The 6025-nt window shown below is 46.0% G+C and overlaps 1 pseudogene; it reads left to right on the plus strand.

The window, feature by feature from the left end:
- Window positions 1-5335: 5335 nt before the first annotated feature.
- LOC102486810 (HIG1 domain family member 1A, mitochondrial pseudogene) lies at window positions 5336-5589 on the plus strand (annotated as a pseudogene).
- Window positions 5590-6025: the final 436 nt, after the last annotated feature.

A 6025-nucleotide genomic window follows, 5' to 3' on the forward strand; every position in this document is an offset into this window, starting at 1 on the left:
CGCCCATTTGAAGACTCTCTAATACACCCACGTTCGGAGGGACTTGAGTGAGGACTTCAATTAGCTCATAGCAGATCTTGAAGGACAGTTCTCAGCCTTCCATGAAGGCCGAGGTCCCGGGCCTCACAGACGCTAGGCTGTGGTAGTCACAGCAAAACCAAGATGACATGAGGGGTGGGAGGGGCCTAAGGTACATGTCAGATGCCCTCCTCGGTCTCCATGGGATGGGTTCCAGGACCCTCTTTACCAAAATCCAACACATGCTCAAGTCCCTTACATAAAGTGACACGGTATTTTCTTGTAACTTATACATACGCTCTCATGGAGTCTAAATCATCCCTAGATTACTTACAATATCAAATGCTTTGGAAATGTTATATAAATAGTAGCCATACTGTGTTATTTCTTTTTTTCTTTTTATTTTTCCTTTTCTTTTTTTCTTTTTGGAGAAGTTTTCGTTATAGGGTGCGTGCGTTTGCCAAAAGACAGAGGGAGACAGGTAGAAAGCGAGAAATCTCCCTCCAGGGACTATGGCCACAACACAATCCCTTCTCCCCCATTCTCCTCTCGGGATCTTGGGCACGCAAGCACACGCGCCCGGCCTGAGTTTAAGCCGCCAGGTCCGGGACTCGAACTGCAGTTGACCAAATGGAAGTCCAGCGACATAGCCATTACGCTAACTGCTGGTCCCATGTATTGTTTCTTCTTTTTTATTGCTGTGTTTTTTTAATGCCCCCCCACCCCATATATCTTTTGATCCAAGGTTGGTCGAATCTGTGAATTTGGAACCCGTGGGTACACAGGGCCAACTGTAGTTAGGTAAAAGAGCTTGGGAAAATAAGTGCTAGAGACTTACACAGAGCTCCCCTAAACTCATTCAAATTCAAACTTTCTCGTGGTGGGTTTTTTGTTTGTTTGTTTTCCATAGGGTGTGGGGATTTTCCAGAAAGACAGAGAAAGACAGTGAGAAATGATGCCCCAGGAAGGATGGCCATGCTATAATCTCTTTTCCTTCATGCTCCTCCTGGGATTTTGGGCATGCATGCACAAGCTGCCAGGTCCGGAACTTGAAATGCATTTGGCCATGTGAGAGTACAGAGCTTTAATCACCATGCCACCTGCTGCCCCCAAATTCAAACATTTTGGAAACCTAGTTGAAATATTACTTAACTATGGGTAGGATTTTGCCTGATAGTCACCACGCATGGAACCTAAGTCTGAGATTGACCACCCTCCTTAATGTGGTGTGATAGTAGTTTTGAAGGGCTGAGGAGAGCTTGTCTGCTATGATAACCCCAGTTAATTATGTTTGTTTGCATTTTGAAGTGGAAATCTTTGGGGGAAATCTAGGAAGGGGAAGGGGAGCCTCTATGAAGCACTCGTGGGTGCGTCTCTGGGCATCTCTGCACGCACTCCTCTAAAGTGCATCTTGACAGGGCAGGTATGACCATCTTTAATTCTGCAGATGGAGTATCAGGGCTCAGAGGGACTGTGTAACTTGTTTAATGTTTCATGGTGTGTGGTGTAGACAGGATTTAAACTCAGATCCACTTGCTATCAAAGCTCACGTGTGTTTTACCATTGTCCACAGTCTCATTTACTGAGATGAAGATAATGGTAGTCAAGCTTCTCTGATAGAATACATGCCGAGATGGAGAGAGAATCAGTGTCAGTTTTCTAGAGCTCAAGAAAAGAGTTAAAGAGAGTGAAAAGGTGGGAAGGGGGTGCTGACATTGGGCATGCTCAGACTTGGTGTGCTTTCTTTTCAGTTTTCGCTACAGGTGCATGCCCTTGCTGGAGAGAGACAGAGAGCCAGAGAGCCAGAGAGCTAGAGGGAGAGAAAGTCAGAAATCACTGCCCCCCTCCCAACCCCACCCCTCTATGGCACACTGCAGTCCCTCCGGATTTCGGGCATGCATATGCACGTGCCTGGTATGTTTTTCAAGCCTCTGGGTCTGGGACTCAGACAGCGTGACCAGCCATGTGGGATCCAAAACCTTAACCTCCATAGTTATGCTTTTAAGAGCCAAGGCCTTGGCATTTCAATTGAGAAGCTCGGCATAAGATGGTGTGCCCTCTGCCTGCAACTCCCAGGCCAACCGCCAGAGAGGACCCAAGCTTGGGGCCCAGGGGGGAGTGTAGGGAGACCCCTGCCTGCACTTTGGGTACCCTAGTGAGCTCCTTTGTCCCACAGCACCTTGGCAACCCCCATAATGTATGTAAAATGATCTCCAGAGCTGCCCTCGTTATTTTTGTTTGTATTCTTTAATTCCTTTTCTTCCTTCTAGTGATTTCTCTTCCCCAAATCTACCCTACATGGGCCCTAGCCTCCCAGAGCCTGTGCTCAGCACTAGGAAATAGTGGAAGATCAGGGATAGTTCCGCCAGGGCTCACTGATTAATTTTAAACATCTCGCCTCTCCCAGGACACTCGTTTCTAAACCCAGCCTCCGAACATCCTTTTTATTTCTGTATTTTTCTCGCAGCTTTCCGCAGAGAAATGGATTTCATTAGTGATGTGAGCTGATAAAGACAGACAGCCTATCTATGATTTTAAATTTGCTGCTCTAATTTAATCGCTCCTTTGATGTTCCTCCTTTAGAGGCGGCCTAATCAGTTGGGTTTTCTTGGCTGCTGTTCTAGCTCTAGTTTTTAGCTGTGGGGTCGACATCTTTGCCCTTCCCCAACCTCTCCCCAGAGTAATCAGTCTTAACAAGCATTCCATCTACCTGGATGGATGCTTCCTTTCTCATCTCTCCAAATATTCCTTTATCTCATAAATTCCCTAACCTTCTCAGTCACTGCCATCCGCAGACATCTGGTAGACCAGTGGCCATCAGCGTGAGCCACCTGCCTGGATGATGGTGCCCTCAGGTTCAGAGTCCTGCCGTGTTCGGTGTTGTCTGGCCGATTCGGGCAGCCTGGACTGGGCGCTGGCTGTGAGGGCATGTGGAAATGAGTTGCCAATGCAGGTATGCACAGCACCTGTGCTTCTTGGGCTGCCATGCTGCAGGAAAGCTCCGGTCCAAGCTGGTGATGAGCAGCTCCTCCCCACCCCAGTGGGATGTTATGGGTTCAGCTCAGCCACATTTCTGGGTAGCATGTTCCACAGCTCCCTTCTTGGGAGGATGCTTTCCTGAGAAACTAGATCAGGTGGTTTGGGGGTATTTACACGCACGTGTTTGCACGCTGTTGCTGCCATCCTGGACACCTAGCTGAAAGACCCTGGCTCTGAAGAGAAGAGGCCACCAGGTCACTCTGCCATCCATGCACAGTCCCATGTGGACCAGTGAGGTGGGTGAAGGTGGGTGTGGGAGTGTGTGGCACGGGGGGAGGGGAGAGGAGTGGCAGTGGCTGAGACAGCTCGCACAGAAAGCCTGTCTTGAACTAATTAGATGAGAGGCGGAGAGGGAGCTTTGTAATTTTGTTGTCAGATTTCAGAGTTTCAAGGCAGACTTCCAAAGAGCTCAGCCATCTGTCTTTTGTCTTCTCTCCCAAAGATCTGCGGATGAATGGACTTCAAATATGGAGGCAGGAGTGAAGAGCTGGACAGCGAGAGCCTCTAGCTTTACTCCTTCCTCGGTCAGAAGTTCTTCTTTTTAAACATTTAATCGTTTTCGATGGGTTAAATTGTTGAGTGATTCAAACAGCAAAATAATATCGAAAGTGTATGCTGACATGTTTCCTTCTTTCCCACTCCTGTCCGGCTTCCAGGGTTTCTCTAGACAAATGTAAGCAGGTAAATGCATGTTCTAGTCCTTCCTATTCCTTAAATAAAACATGGTGTATTTTAGACACAGTTCTGTACGTTGCTTAACCCCCCCCACACGCATAATAACAAATTTGAAACAAACAGAAAAGTTGTAAAATTTTGAGAGAGATTGCCATATGCTTACCACCTGTTTCACAATGAGCATTTTTCTACATTTGCTTCATCACATGCATATTCATTTTTCCATCCCTCTACTCTTCTATCAGTTCATCTTTTTTTTTTTTTTTTTGGTTTTATGTGTTTCAAAATAAATTACACAGCCCAACCTGGTGGTAAAATTGGTAGCAAACTGTAGTGCTGAAATACACATGACCAACTGTGGGTTTGAATCCCCACAGCCCTGAAAACACACTGAGCATGTGTGCGTGTGCCCAGCTGAGGGCTAGCTGGAGGGCTGGAAGAGGGGAGCTGGTGTGATGGGCCGTGCTGAGGGTGCCCTCGCTCTCTCTCTCGATCTCTCTCGCTCTCTCTCTCGCTCCTTTTCTCTCTCTCTCGCTCTCTCTCACCCGCTCTCACTCTCGCTCTCTCGCTCTCTCTCTTGCTCCCTCTCTCGTTCGCTCTCTCTCGCTCTCTTACTCTCTTTCTCTCGCGCTCTCTCGCTCTCTCTCGCACACACTCTCTTTCGCTCCCTCTCTCGTTCGCTCTCTCTTGCTCTCTCTCTTGCTCGCTCTCGTTCTCGCTCTCTCTCTCGCTCTCGCTCTCTCTGTCTCGCTCTCTCTCTCGCGCGCGCGCGCACTCTCTCTCACTCACTCTCTCTTGCTCTCTAGCTCTCTCTCTCTCGCTCTCTCGCTCTCTCTTTCTCTCTCTTGCTTGCATGCACAGATGCTACCTATTATGAAAAATTTTAAGAACGTTCAAGAAATGACACATCCTTATATGTGTCCCTATGTAGCTTAGCTTATCATTAATTTGAGTTCAATTTGTTCTTGTGATGTAAAATTTACACACCATGGAGCACAGGCATCTCAGTGTGCATTTACTGATACAACGAATGGCTGCCCCTGTGAGACTCAAGTCCCAGTGGAGATTCAGAACATCGCAATTTTCCTACCGCGTTCTCTTGGGCCTTTTGGTCATCTCTGTTTCCAGCCATGGCCAGACACTATCCTAATATTCTCTTTCCACAACACAGCAATTGTGCATAGCTTCCTAAAAATGGAATTTTACGTGCTTTTCTATATGAGACTTTTTTCGTGTAAAGTTGTTGGAATTCATTCATGTTGTTAATTTTTTCCTTTTGCTGCTTAGAAAGATCTCATTGTGGGCACACCTTATCCCATATATCAGTTTATTCATCCTCCTCTTCTCCAGGCTCTTATCAGTTTTTGGTATAATATTCATTCTATTTTTTATTTCATTATTATTATTTTTTTAAAACATTCAATCGCTATAATCATTTGGCTTATAAAGAGAATTTATCCAACGCAAAATACTTCTCAGACCAGTTCATTTGAGAATACTGTACATGTTTTCAACAGGTAATAAGCCAAAAAGCCGATTGGAGTGTGAGGGGTTCTGTTGCTCCGAACCTACTAGAAACTTTCTAGAGGATTCCTCAGTCATCATGTCAACCAGCAGTGATGTTTCTCTCTCTTCATGGTGGAAATCAGGGATCCAAACTTATCCGAAAAACTAGAGGCCCCGTTTGTTCCCACTGGAATGGCAGGTTTTACAGCAATCGTTGAAGAGTTGGGAAATACTAAAATGTCCGTTCACCTGATCCACGTGCACGACAGCCCAAGGCTTTGTTGTAGAGCAATGACGCTTGGTATGGGCTACTCCATGGATCGGGAATTCTGAGCAAAACCTAAACCTTAGAAGAGGAGACGGTGTCTTGGTCTGGCTGGATGTGCTTGCTTTAGCTGGACATCTCATACTGAGGTATGTGTTCATTTGATGGGTTCAGATAAGGTATTTTCAATATTGGCTTCCTATCTCACAGACTTGATTTGCCTGGTGACCAAAATGATTAGTGACTAGTTCACTAATTAGGTCATTCAGTAAAGTCAAGTTAACACAACAAAAACCCTGTTGCCCAAATGTACTCTGCAGTGTTAAAATCTCCACCTTCTGATGAATCCAGTTCTAAAGAAGACGACAGACTAACCTTGAAGTACTCTCAGTTTGCTGCAGAATACCTCTTGCTTTGGGTGTTATCCCAGTTACTAACTGGGATAACCAAGTTAATTTAACTTTTTTTCTTTTGTGCCTTGTGGACTGGTTGAGAACTTCAAGTCTTAGGGCTGGTTGGCTC

This window comes from Tupaia chinensis, unplaced genomic scaffold, assembly GCF_000334495.1.
Source record: "Tupaia chinensis unplaced genomic scaffold, TupChi_1.0 Scaffold138235_1, whole genome shotgun sequence".
NCBI lineage: Eukaryota > Metazoa > Chordata > Mammalia > Scandentia > Tupaiidae > Tupaia > Tupaia belangeri.